The 13,401-nt window shown below is 41.7% G+C and overlaps 1 protein-coding gene across 3 annotated transcripts in view; it reads right to left on the minus strand.

Moving 5' to 3' along the window:
• The window catches only part of LINGO2 (leucine rich repeat and Ig domain containing 2), a 760,520-nt gene that overhangs the window by 338,552 nt on the left and 408,567 nt on the right, over window positions 1–13,401 (minus strand). For 2 of the 3 annotated variants that reach the window (XM_073345577.1, XM_073345579.1), the window contains exon 3: window positions 12,806–12,880. The gene's annotated coding sequence lies outside the window, so the exon portion shown is untranslated. Of the gene's footprint in view, window positions 1–4,707; window positions 4,778–12,805; window positions 12,881–13,401 lie in introns of all 3 variants that reach the window. The other variant, XM_073345578.1, reaches the window with a different exon arrangement.

The raw sequence follows: 13,401 nt of genomic DNA on the forward strand, positions 1-13,401 counted from the left end.
TGATACTGATAGGTAGAGCTGAGCTAATAGCTGATTTTTTGGTTCACTGGACTTTCTGGGGAGAAAGAAAAAAAAAAAGAAGAGAGAAGCAAAACAGGCTTGCAACACACCAAATTTGAAAGTTCTGAAAAAGTCCGGCAAATCAAAGCATCCATTTCAGGTTTCACTAAACACATTGTTCAACTGAAAATGTTTTGTTTCTGGGCATTTTAAAAGAGATAGTTTCACAAAATGGTCAGACACGGAGGTCTTGGCGGTGACTGTGCCCTACCCTTCTTTATATCCAATAGCCGAGAACCACACTGAAGAAAGGATCTGAACGCAGGTCTCTCTCCTCTCAGGTTAGCACCCTAACCCCCAAGCTATAGAATCATTCCCACTTTCTCTCCACTCCTGCTGATATTTTATACAAAGGGGAACAGATTCAAGAGGAGAGATTTAGAGAGATCCAGCCCAGAAAAGTCTGTAGACTGAGGGGTGACTTGTAATCAAATCTCTGCTCCGGAGGAGGATTTGTATATGGGTCTCCCACAAACAAGGTGGGTACCCTAACCACTGGGTTAAAGTTTGTTTTGGGGGTAGCACCATCACCTCCCATTTTGTGACTCTAGCCTACTGTCAACTTCAATTGAATTTTCGAGTGAATAAACTATTTGTCTGAAAATTTTTGCCCAGCACTACTTCTGAGTATAGTGCACTGGCTTCCAGAAGAATAATGTGGTATAGTGTCAGACTAAAGGAGAAACATTCATTGAGCACTGGACAAAGACAAACCTAGTCATGAACAAAAATTCTGTGGGCTAGATTCTGATACTCCTATTTTGGAAGTTAACTTATTGATTTAAATGGGCCTGCTCTTGGAATAAAAATTGCTAGTGAACAGGCATAAGAGTATCAAATTCTGGCCCTATACATTTCGTAATGTGAATGTGACTTTGAAGAAAAGCACAGAGGTAGCACTAAGATTTTAAACAAATTCCTCTTTTTAGAGACTAGTTATTTGTAAATCCATCTCTTCCACAGTATTCTTGTCAGCAAGTTAAAGAAGTATGGGCTGGATGAATGCACTATAAGGTGGGTAGAAAGTTGGCTAGATTGTCGGGCTCAACGGGTAGTGATCAATGGCTCCATGTCTAGTTGGAAGCCGGTGTCAAGTGGAGTGCCCCAGGGGTCGGTCCTGGGGCCGGTTTTGTTCAATATCTTCATAAATGATCTGGAGGATGGTGTGGATTGCACTCTCAGCAAATTTGCGGATGATACTAAACTGGGAGGAGTGGTAGATACGCTGGAGGGCAGGGATAGGATACAGAGGGACCTAGACAAATTGGAGGATTGGGCCAAAAGAAATCTGATGAGGTTCAATAAGGATAAGTGCAGGGTCCTGCACTTAGGACGGAAGAACCCAATGCACAGCTACAGACTCGGGACCGAATGGCTAGGCAGCAGTTATGCGGAAAAGGACCTAGGGGTGACAGTGGACGAGAAGCTGGATATGAGCCAGCAGTGTGCCCTTGTTGCCAAGAAGGCCAATGGCATTTTGGGATGTATAAGTAGGAGCATAGCGAGCAGATCGAGGGACGTGATCGTCCCCCTCTATTCGACATTGGTGAGGCCTCATCTGGAGTACTGTGTCCAGTTTTGGGCCCCACACTACAAGAAGGATGTGGATAAATTGGAAAGAGTCCAGCGAAGGGCAACAAAAATGATTAGGGGTCTAGAACACAGGACTTATGAGGAGAGGCTGAGGGAACTGGGATTGTTTAGTCTGCAGAAGAGAAGAATGAGGGGGGATTTGATAGCTGCTTTCAACTACCTGAGAGGTGGATCCAGAGAGGATGGTTCTAGACTATTCTCAGTGGTGGAAGAGGACAGGACAAGGAATAATGGTCTCAAGTTGCAGTGTGGGAGGTTTAGGTTGGATATTAGGAAAAACTTTTTCACTAGGAGGGTGGTGAAACACTGGAATGCATTGCCTAGGGAGGTGGTGGAATCTCCTTCCTTAGAAGTTTTTAAGGTCAGGCTTGACAAAGCCCTGGCTGGGATGATTTAATTGGGGATTGGTCCTGCTTTTGAGCAGGGGGTTGGACTAGATGACCTCCTGAGGTCCCTTCAAACCCTGATATTCTATGATTCTATGATTCTCTTTTTTGAGTAGAGGGAGATAGAAGGGCAATGAACTAGTGACATAGGGCCAGATTCTGCAATCCCTACACATGCTGAGTGGTACTTAGATACTGTCAACTGAAAATAGGTCAGATTCTAATCTTACATTATTCTGACAGTTAAAAGGGGCACTACCAGGTCAGTGTAAAGACTTTACACTCATATTAAGGCCCCTTTTAACGGTCAGAATAGTGTAATGGGGCCTTAGTATACACAAGAGTCTGGTCCCAAGGAAGTATTTCTCTGAGTAGGCCTTCCTCAATGTGAATTGGAATGCAGAATTGTATCCATAACAGGGCAGAAAGACGTTACAGAAAAAGTAAAGACAACCAACTGTTTGGTAAATACTGATAGAACGGGGGAGAAAACAAGCAAATGGAAATTGTAGGGTTATTTCCTGCTGGAATAACACCCGGGGAATGCTCTCTAAGGGATGTGGAAATCTAAGGATATATAGAATTTGATACATTTTAACATGAAAGTGCCAGGAAAAAAAAGAAAGAAAGAAAAGGAAAGCGGTTTTCCTCAAGGAAAGCTTAATATGCAAGTAAAACTGAAATCTTGGCTACCAAACTGATAGTATGTATTTACACTAGCAGGGTAAATAGTACAGTATAGCTAATTATAGTATTTACTGATTAAGTGTTCCCAGCTCACCCTCTCTCTCTTTCATTCAGATCAGTGTGCTTAAAAACAACTGACAGGAAAAGGTTAATGACTATAAATCATAATTACAGGTGCAAATGAAATCCTTATTACATGCTGGCTGTTTCACAAATATCAACAGACGTCCAAGGTCAGGACAAAATGTAACTTATTTTTACAAGCACAAAATGAAGGAAGATAAGCATTTGAAATTGGAGAGAACTTTACATGGCAAAATAATGTCTTAAGTGGCCACTTAGAAACACATTCCTTAAATGAAAACGATATATTCCATGATCTGTTGCACAGCAGTAGTTTAAATATCATTGCATATTCTTGTCGGTACTTTGCCACATCTTTTTTAAAAATCAAATTATTTTGTTTATGCTTTCAATGGTAATTGGCCAAATTCATCTTTCTGTGATTCCAATAACTTCAGTGGCATTACACCAAGGATGAATTGGACCTACTATGTTCTGTTCATGCTTAGTTTCTTGTTTAACATTGCAGTGACAAATGGCTATTGCAAAAGCACAAATCACATCTCCACTTGGAGTAAAGTAGATTATTTAACACACTAGTCATTTCAAAACGTACATATTGATATGTAGTATGAAAGAATGGCCTTGTGGATCAGGCACCAGAGTGGGACTCAGGAAATCTGGGTCCAATTCCTATGTAAGCCACAGACTTCCTGGGGAACCATGGCAAGTCACTTGGGGCCAGATTTTCAGGTGTTAACACCCACAGCTGGGACCACACTTTCAGAAGTGCTCAGCATCTAGCTCTCATTTTGAAAACTATGTTCATTTTTTTTCAAGAAATCAGTATCCAATATGCTGAGCTGTTTTGAAAATTTGGCCAATTATTTTTCCTATGACTTAAAGTCCTTCGACTCAAAATAGCCTCGCAAGACTCAATACCTCATTTATTTCTCTGTCCTTTACTCAAATTCTATCAGGACCTTGAATGAATCTTTCTCTAGTCCCTTCTTTTTGCTATTACTTCTGTTTAAATGCAAACATTACACATCTGTGATATGGACTTGATTTTACATGCAGTTAACTGAAACTTCTTCTCCTGTAAAGGAAATCTGTGATCTCTACCAGGGTTCCTATTCTGGGAAAATACACATATTGGGCAGAAAAGTGTCTTGACCTTCAAGTCTCTGCCTTTACTTTCTTTTTAATCGTTGTTCTGACTCCATCCTGCAGCCTATTTGGATAAGGCCACTCTCAGCCTTTTGCTTTAAGGGGAGGAACCTAGCTTTTAGATCAAACAGCTACTTACTGTGTCAACCTCTCAAAAGGTCACGCAAGCTGTGCAAAATGCTTTCCTCACCATAAATGTCAATATGAACACAAACTGTCATCGGTTCAAACTTTAAAAGCTACTCCGTGTGTGTGTGTGTCGGGGGAGGGGGGGCAAACATTTCTCACCCTGCACTGTCCGCTTTTCCATATCTTACTATTCATCAGTGTATTAAATAAAACAAATACGATTAGTGAGCTGTTTCTAGACTTGACATACAGCATATGCTGTGCTGTAATTGAGCTGTGTTATGTCAAGAAACAGATCATCCGTATTATTGTTTTATTTAAATACACTAATTTATTATGGGATGGATTCTACCTTTAGGCACAGGCCAAGCAAGGGCTGGTGTGTGAACTGCACTGTGACTTGAACACCCATCTAAGTCACAGTTCCTCACCTGCTTTCTCTTTACTCCACTGGGTCTATACTGGCAGTAAATTTCAATAGAATAGCACTGGTGAGCAAGTAGGATGGAAGAAGCTGTTAAGGTTCTGATTATTCCCCACCATAGTAGTAAGGACTTCTTGAGTTCATATCCCAGATCTGACCACGACTCTTGTTTCTGACCTATGGAAAATCACTAACCTCTCTGCCTCAGATTCTCCGTCTGGTAGAAGTACGCCAAATTCTTATACAGTGGTTCACATCAGATAATCTGAAAGCAGTTTACAAAGAGAGGTCAGTATTGTGGAGTGGCTTTCAAGCCAGACAGAGCTCTTCTTCAGGTCTGGGAAACTAAACTCCCAGACCTGAAGAAGAGCTCTGTGTAAGCTCAAAAGCTTTTGTCTCTCACCAACAGAAGTTGGTCCAATAAAAAAAAAGTATTACCTCACCCACTGTGTCTCTCTAATATCATGGGACCAACACTGCTACAACAACATTGCATGTAAGAAACATGGCATAAGAGACACTAATTTATCAGCACAGCAGCACTTAGACCCAAATCACACACTGGCAAAAGTGAGAATACAAGGAACTACAAAGTAACAGGAATGTGGCCTACACACTAGCAGCAGAGACAACATTGAGCACATACCAGGAAGAACACTCACAGCATCAGACACTGTTTAGAGCCCCTGTTAAGCAGCCAATAAGGGAAAAAGAAAAGGCTTTAGAGAAAGATGTCAAAGTCTACATTGACCTTGCCCTGGCAGCAATTCCAGCATTTGGCAGATGACTTCAGGAAATTTGAGATGAACAGCTAAAGGTTGAAACATGTAAGAAACATACTGAACTTTGCCAAAGAGAGCAGATTTGGAGGAGTAACTTCCAACAGACCTTTCACCATATTGGCAGGCCCAAAATGACCTTCACATGGTCGATGGTCTGTTTCTGAAAAGCCAGTACTTCAGAAAGTGATGCTTTGTCTGTGAAGGACACCAAGGTATAAACAAGTGCAGGGCATGAGCAAAACAATCTGTATGGTGGCCAAATCTGATTTCAGACTTTAGCGGAGGACTGTGACATATGTAACAAGGAACAAAAACCCAAACCAACCAAACATAACTCTACAAAGCTACCAGTAAGGACTTGGCAGTGGGTAGCAACTGACTAGTTTTTATGGAAAAGACACACATGCATTAGTGTAACTGATGACTTCTCCAGATATATTGATTTGGCTAGCCTTCATCAGCACAGGTAAGCCAGAAACCAAAGTCAATACTTGCAAGACATGGAATTCCTGAAGTCCTCATATCAGATAATGGGCCTCAATTTACCTCTGAAACATTCCCAGTATTTGCACAAGATTTTGATTCTGAACATCGGTACCAGTAGTCCACATTATCCTGCCCTCCCAGAACAACAGGGACGTAGAGAGCAGTGCAGACATTAAAAAGCCTTCTGCAAAATTCAGTAAACCCATGAAATACACCAGTGGCATCATGGTCAATACGCTTGCACCTGGACTTTCTCCAGCGGAGCTTGTGATGGCAAGATGACCTGTGGCACCAACACAGTTTAAATATAAGTATCAGAGGGGTCGCCGTGTTAGTCTGTATCCACAGAAACAATGAGGAGTCCGGTGGCACCTTAAACACTCACAGATTTGTTTGGGCATAAGCTTTTGTGGGTAAAAAACCTACTCCATGCATCTGAAGAAGTGGGGTTTTTACCCATGAAAGCTTACGCCCAAATAAATCTGTTAGTCTTTAAGGTACCGCCGGACTCCTAGTTTAAATCTAAGTGGTCCAACCTGAAGGAATTTAGAAAACAGGATGCTGAAATAAAAACTTAGCAGCAATAAAACTTCAACGTTCAGCACAGAACATAAGTGTTACCTAAACTGACACCAGAGAACAAAGTTGGCCTCAACATCTCCCAGACATTTGGAACTGTTCTGAACATAGGGGAAACTTCTGGATCCCACCTAGTGGAAACTCTAGGAGGACTTCTCCAGAGGAACTGGATTCATCTTCAGTATTTCCCCACATAACAAAGGGGATCTGCCATGCAGGTACTCTGTGAGTAAGTGAGCCCCCTCCCACAGGCAGCCCCACATGCAAACTCAGCAGAAGTGAGAACATGCTCTGGAAGACAAATCAGACCACCTCAAAGACTTGATCTTTAGAACACTGCTCAGGACTATTTAATATATAAAGAAGGGGACATGTGGAGTGGTTATAGTTCCTGGTCTTCCACAGTCACCAAAACAGGATCAGAATGTATTGCAGGGGGGCGCTTAATAAATAACACACATTTCCAGTTGGGGAGTTCTCTAGTTACTACTTTTGGGATGGCTCTTTGTTTTGATCTCCACACACTACAATTATCCCAATTTTACAGGTGGGGAAACTGAGGTACAGAGCCATTCAGTGAGTTTCCCAAGGTCACCAAGCAGGTCTATGGCAGAGCCAGGAACAGAACAACCTAGGTCTCCTGAGTCCCAGTCTAGTGTTCTATCCACTAGGCCACACTGCTGCCCTATAAAAAGGGTATACTAATCTACCTCATAGGGGAATTCCGCCACCCTTCTTCACACATAGAACTCTACTCTTCCAGTAGTCCCAGCAACTGGGGTTGCTCACAGAGTAAGGGGCAAAAATCTGACTTTATCTGTGCTAAGTATTATAATAAATTGGTTATTGTGTATGTGTACCACTGCCCTCTACTGGATTGAATTAATACTTCTCAACTGCATGGCATCACTTCCTCCTAACAGAGTTTTTTCCTTTAGGTTGAGTTGTGTAGAGTTATAGACCTTCACTTTTGGAGCTAGACAGCATTAATGCTCACTCACTGGGAAGTTGTATGTGGCCATGATATGCAAGTTGTGATGTTCCTAGATGCCCACGGGTTTATCACAGTGTTATTCATATTTCTCAATCTTCCAAAGCCCAAATGGGGATCAGCATGTGAAAGTGTGGGAGATGATGGACACAAATATTATTCACACAGGAAATTGGAGAATCTTCTTGTTGATGTAAATAACCCTTTGGATAGTATCAGGTTCGCAATTGTCTATTTCTGACATATGTTGCTTTCAGCAATAAAAGTGCGGGTATGCCAAATAACATGTATGAGAAATGTAGGTAAGCTTTGGGATTAAAGTAAACAATGTCCCTTGGAAGACAGGACACAATGGAGAGGCACAGTGTTGTTGTTATTCATGGAAAATAAAAAAGTTTTAACAGTCAGCAAGAGAGAGAATTAAGTATTGAATACAAATGCAACCTTTTTCAAGAAAGCCTGATTTGCTAAATAGATTTTTTTGAGTGTGTGTTAAAAACCCCAAACAAACACACCTTTTCCATTTTGTTGTTGAACTCTTAAAATGATAAATTACAGCAGATTTGAGGGAAAAATAGTTATCTGAAGTACTCTAGAGCATTTTTCCATTTTATTTCAAACAGAACATTAGCACAAATATAACACTGGTATTGTGCAAATTTTCTTAAAAATTTCAGGGTTATTAAGCTCAAATGAGCAGGTTTTTGACAAAATAGTCTTTCTATAGAACATTCAAATTGTCTTCCTTCCATACTGAGCCTAGGAGTTTAAACAACGGCGCTTGTGCAATTGGGGAGACCTTATTCATATAACTAACAATGAAAATAATGTAGCATATTCAGGAAGGATATTTCTGGGCCAGTCTACAAGCTTGTCTATATTCAGTGTTGTGCCAGTTTAAACTTAATTGTGATTTAAGCCAGTGCTGCAAAAAAGATAACAAACAGGCCATGTTGATGTTCTTATTTTGGTTTAAAGCAGGTTTAAGCTACGCTTATTTTGATTCAACTTAAATAAAATAAGAACAAACAAACCAAACTCTAAAACTGAAATAAGAAGGTCTACCCAGGGTTTGAACCAGTTGAACTACACCAGTGCAAATTTGAGGGTAGACAAAGGCTACCAGTGCTACTATACAACAATAAGCAGGGACACACTCCTGAATTCAAACATTCTTTTTCCTTTGTGAAACTAATAGAAGTACCATGAAGGCCACTTATTCAGCCCTTGGAAAATGGAAATGCTTCAGTCACTCTGAAAACACACCTCCAGCAGCACTGATTGGCTCCAGAGAGTTTCCTTCAGCCAGTCAAATAAAAAAGTTAGAGTTTTGAGAGAGAGAGCGAGAGAGAGAGAGCAGCAGGTTTAAAAAACAAACAAAAGGAAGTACTTTTTCACATAAGTGCTGGAACTAGGGGTGATGCCCCATCCCCTGGCTTAATGTTGTTTCCATTATATACACGGTTTACAGTTTGGTTCAATAGGTCTTTACAGCCCCACTCTACAAATTGTTCCACCCAACATACTGTTAAGCTGTGGAATTCATTGCCAGGGGATGTAGTAAAGACCAAACTATAATGGGATTCAAAAAAGAATCGGATAAGTTCATGGAGAATAGGTCCATTAATGGCTATTAGCCAAGATGGTCAGGGATGCAACCCCATGCTCCGGTTATCTCTAGCCTCTGACTGCTAGAAGCCGGGAATGGATAACAGGGGATGGATCATTTGATGATTGCCTGCTCTGTTCATTCCCTCCAAAGCACCTGGCATTGGCCACTGTCGGAAGATAGGATACTGGGCCAGATGGACCATTGGTCTGACCCAGTCTGGCCATTCTTATATTCTTCAGTGAAAAATGGGAAACCTGCACTCACCCGAAATGAAGAGAGCCCAAGTTTGAGACATTAAATCACAGATGGAGATTGACCAGGAGTAGTCTGATTTGCAAAGTCTAGGACAGGGTGCAGGTGGAATCCAATCCCATTTTATAAAATAAAACAAAAGCTATAGGGGACACGGGCAGAGATAAATGATTTTACCTTGCCTATTTGTAAGAGCTCAAGTATGCTTCTTAGTCACAGTCCACAGAAAGGGAGCGTGCACAGTGATGCTGAACCATGCAGAAGCATTATACAAGGCACTGGTGAGTGCAGTTCTGGTCTCCCATGTTTAAGAAGGATGAATTCAAACTGGAACAGGTACAGAGAAAGGCTATTAGGATGATCCGAGGAATGGAAAACCTGTCTTATGAAAGGAGACTCAAGACGATTAGCTTGTTTAGCCTAACCAAAAGAAGGTTGAGGGGAGATATGATTGCTCTCTATAAATATATCAGAGGGATAAATACTGGAGAGGGAGAGAAATTATTTAAGATCATTACCAGTGTGGACACAAGAACAAATGGATATAAACTGGCCATCGGGAAGTTTAGACTTGAAATTAGATGAAGGTTTCTAACCATCAGAGGAGTGAAGTTCTGGAATAGCCTTCCAAGGGAAGCAGTGGGGGAAAAAGACCTATCTGGCTTTGAGATTAAACTTGATAAGTTTATGGAGGAGATGGTATGATGGGATAACATAATTTGGCAATTAATTGATCTTTAACTATTCATGGTAAATAGGCCCAATGGCCTGAGATGGGATGTTAGATGGGGTGGGATCTGAGTTACTACAGAGAATTCTTTTCTGGGTATCTGGCTGGTGAATCTTGCCCACATGCTCAGGGTTCAGCTGATCGCCATATTTGGGATCGGGAAGGAATTTTCCTCCAGGACAGATTGGAAGAGGCCCTGGGGGTTTCTCGCCTTCCTCTGTAGCATGGGACACGGGTCATTTGCTGGAGGATTCTCTGCACCTTGAAGTCTTTAAACCATGATTTGAGGACTTCAGTAGCTCAGACATAGGTGAGAGGTTTATTGCAGGAGTGGGTGGGTGAGATTCTGTGGCCTGCGTTGTGCAGGAGGTCAGACTAGATGATCATAATGGTCCCTTCTGACCTTAATATCTATGAGTCTATGAGGCATTCTGTATATTTTTGAAATGGAGTCAGCAATACACAGAAATCCAGCTGCACCCAGACTACCTGTCTTTATTACCAACTCACTAATTAACATTGCAATTGACATTCAAATATCATATTGTTTCACAGTTTTTAAATCCATAATACTGTGAAAGAAAAATGATTTACCTTGTCCGTCTGCTATTCCTGAGATAGCATGTGTGCAGGATTTTCACTTCTGGGCCTCAACTACTTAGACTGAGACTGACACAACTTCCTTAGCTCTGATGTGTAGCTACGAGCCAGCCTGAGCCACCCCTGCCAAGTACAAATGCTCCCCCTGAATACTGCAGTTTATTCCTTTGCACAGGAGAGGCAGGTTCCAAAAGAATGAGGCAGTTCAAGATCCGCATAAAACTTAAAAAAAACCCCTCTCAAAAAAGTTAACTCCAAACTCTGGTAAAGGGGAGACACGTGGGTCTGGTAATCCTACAAGATGCTCTTTGCTGAGAAACAGAATTGAAAAGCAAGTATTTCCCCTTCTCCTAAGATACTATCTGTGCTGCATTTTCACTTCTGGGGAGTAAGAAGCTCAAGGGATATCCCCCAAACAAAAAAAACCCACCACTTGAAACAGACCCATTCAAATAATGGAAACAGGGTTTTTTAAAATCTATGTATCTGAAAGAGGATTAAAAGATGGCAGCGTTGAGGCCAGAGCTTGCGCTGAGCATCAATTCCCAGGGAGCAAGTGTCAGTTGCAGAAGATGTCACTGCTACACAGAACACTCTTACACCTGCTGACTCAGGCCAAGAGAAATGCCCCAAATCCCACAGAATCAGCTGTGAGGTAGCATCACACAACTGCACCTGATCTTCTATAAGGCCATTAAGCAAGTGCCGACTGCCAGAATCACCATCTCCCTCTCGTGCACATGAAAGAAAAAGGAGAAAGTCTGATACAGCCTCTCTCAGAGTCAGGGGAATGGGTCTGGGCCAGTGCAGGGGGTGCTGTCTTAGCCCTGGTGCTCCATCGTCTCATCTGACTCATTCAAAGCACTACAGGTTGATTTGTACAGCCCGAAAAGGAGTCTCCCTAGGTGACAGATTGGCACACCTCAGGTTTCTTCAGTCCTGGCAGTGACATGTGAGGTGTGCACAGCATCTAGTGGTTGACTCTGAGGCAGATCATGCAATGAAAATAGTATTTGGTCTATGCCATTTTTCTGCCATGCTGATGGGTTTGAAGTCACCGAATTTCCTCCTTGGATGCCACGGTTTACTTGGCTAGTAAAGCCAAGAAAACACTGAAGCAGCAAAAAGAAACACAAGACTAGCTAAACACAAGCATCAATGCAGCAAGACCATCAGAGCAAGAGCCTAGTGCCGAGAAATGTATAGAAGGTTGGACTAGAAAAAAAACTGGTTTCAGAACACTAGAGCGGGTGTCACTGCACAGAAGTGCCTAGAAGAGGCAACTAAATCTCTAAAGCAGAACATAGTGCCTGAGTGTCCGACCCACACTCCAAAATGCTGGAGACAAACCATCCAAAATGTGGCCACTTTAACAAGACCCGACTGGAAGGCAGGATGTTAAGAAAAGAGATACCCAACAAGGCATTATTTCAACAAAGCCACAGAAGGGTGGATGGGATACCGCTGCTGTGGGGGAAGCTCCTTCATCAAACACAGTCAAGAAGAAGCATAGTAGAACGTCCTGAGGACAGCATTTATACTTGGCAAGGGGTAGTATCTGAATACCAAGGGGGGGGTCCCTATTCTGAGAGCGGGTGAATCTGGTACTGATCGAGGTTTACGAGCACTGTACTGCATAGCTACATGTGGCTACCTTTGACGTTCTTGTGAATCCCTTTTAGGCCTAAAGAAATGCCACCTGAGCCTCTCGTGCTGTTCCGATGCTGTGATACCAGCTGTTTTGTCTCTCCAGATTATATAGAAATGGATTTAAATTCACTAGCTGCTACAGCCTGTCCAGAGACGACTTTAACCTTTAGAACTGCCTTATAACTTCCAAATATTGTGCCTTTCTAGCCTTGGTTTTCTGTATGGGTCTTTGGGTGCACAGTATCACAACCACTAGGTGGCCCAGTGTCCAAAGGGAGCAGGGCTACCATTCATAAATACACCTAGGCACTAGTCCCCCAGAAAGAGACAGCATCGTTTATACTGCACAACAGTCCTCCCTTCCCTAAATGGACCAGGGTGTCTGAGTTCTGGCGTCAATTATAAAATTGAATCTCTAGGAGCTAAGCCAGCAGCAGAGACAGAATACTTCTGTTTTGTTAAAAGAGAGGCCAGCTTTCATCAAGGATAAAATAGAAAGCCAACAATACGAGGGGGGAAATCTTTGTAACATCTGAGAGGTTATTGTAAACATAAGCAAGATCAATGATGGAAAAAATCACCATCAACAAAATAAATTAATCAAGACTTACCAGATTGAAACTGTGCATCACTCATGCTTCTGGTCCTCTGCTTCAGTGTTTCAAAATGTACATCTTCATGTCAACCTGATTTTAAAAAAAAGGAAAGATGACATTAAAGTCTTTAGAGGAAGTAACTTAGGTAAATAGGTCAGAAATCTTCCAGTGCATTAAAGTGACCGTTCATGTTGTTTCTTTCATTATTTTTAAATTTGTGAGGTTGAGTAGATAGCACACCTTAAGAAGTGCCCTTAAGCACTCGTCACACAGCCCAGTATAATCTGTTAAAGTTACATAAAAGGTCTCTCTAATGCTCCTCTATGAACCTATTTTATTAAATAATAGGAGAAGCTTTAGAACTCTTGTATTCTTAGACAGTAGGTGATAGGACCTGACATTTATGTATTGATGCAGATTATGAGAATAGATGCAGTCCTGGATGCTTCAATTATTTTCCAATGCCCATATGCTATTACTGCAGACGTGTATATTCTGAGGAAGGATTTCAAATACAGCTAACTCTGGTGCATTAGCAAACAACTGCGCTTTTCTTTTCGAACAACTAAATAAAGAGCATCAGAGATCTGAGGATACAAGAAGCAGAAACT

This window comes from Lepidochelys kempii, chromosome 5 (assembly GCF_965140265.1).
Source record: "Lepidochelys kempii isolate rLepKem1 chromosome 5, rLepKem1.hap2, whole genome shotgun sequence".
Taxonomy (NCBI): Eukaryota; Metazoa; Chordata; order Testudines; family Cheloniidae; genus Lepidochelys; species Lepidochelys kempii.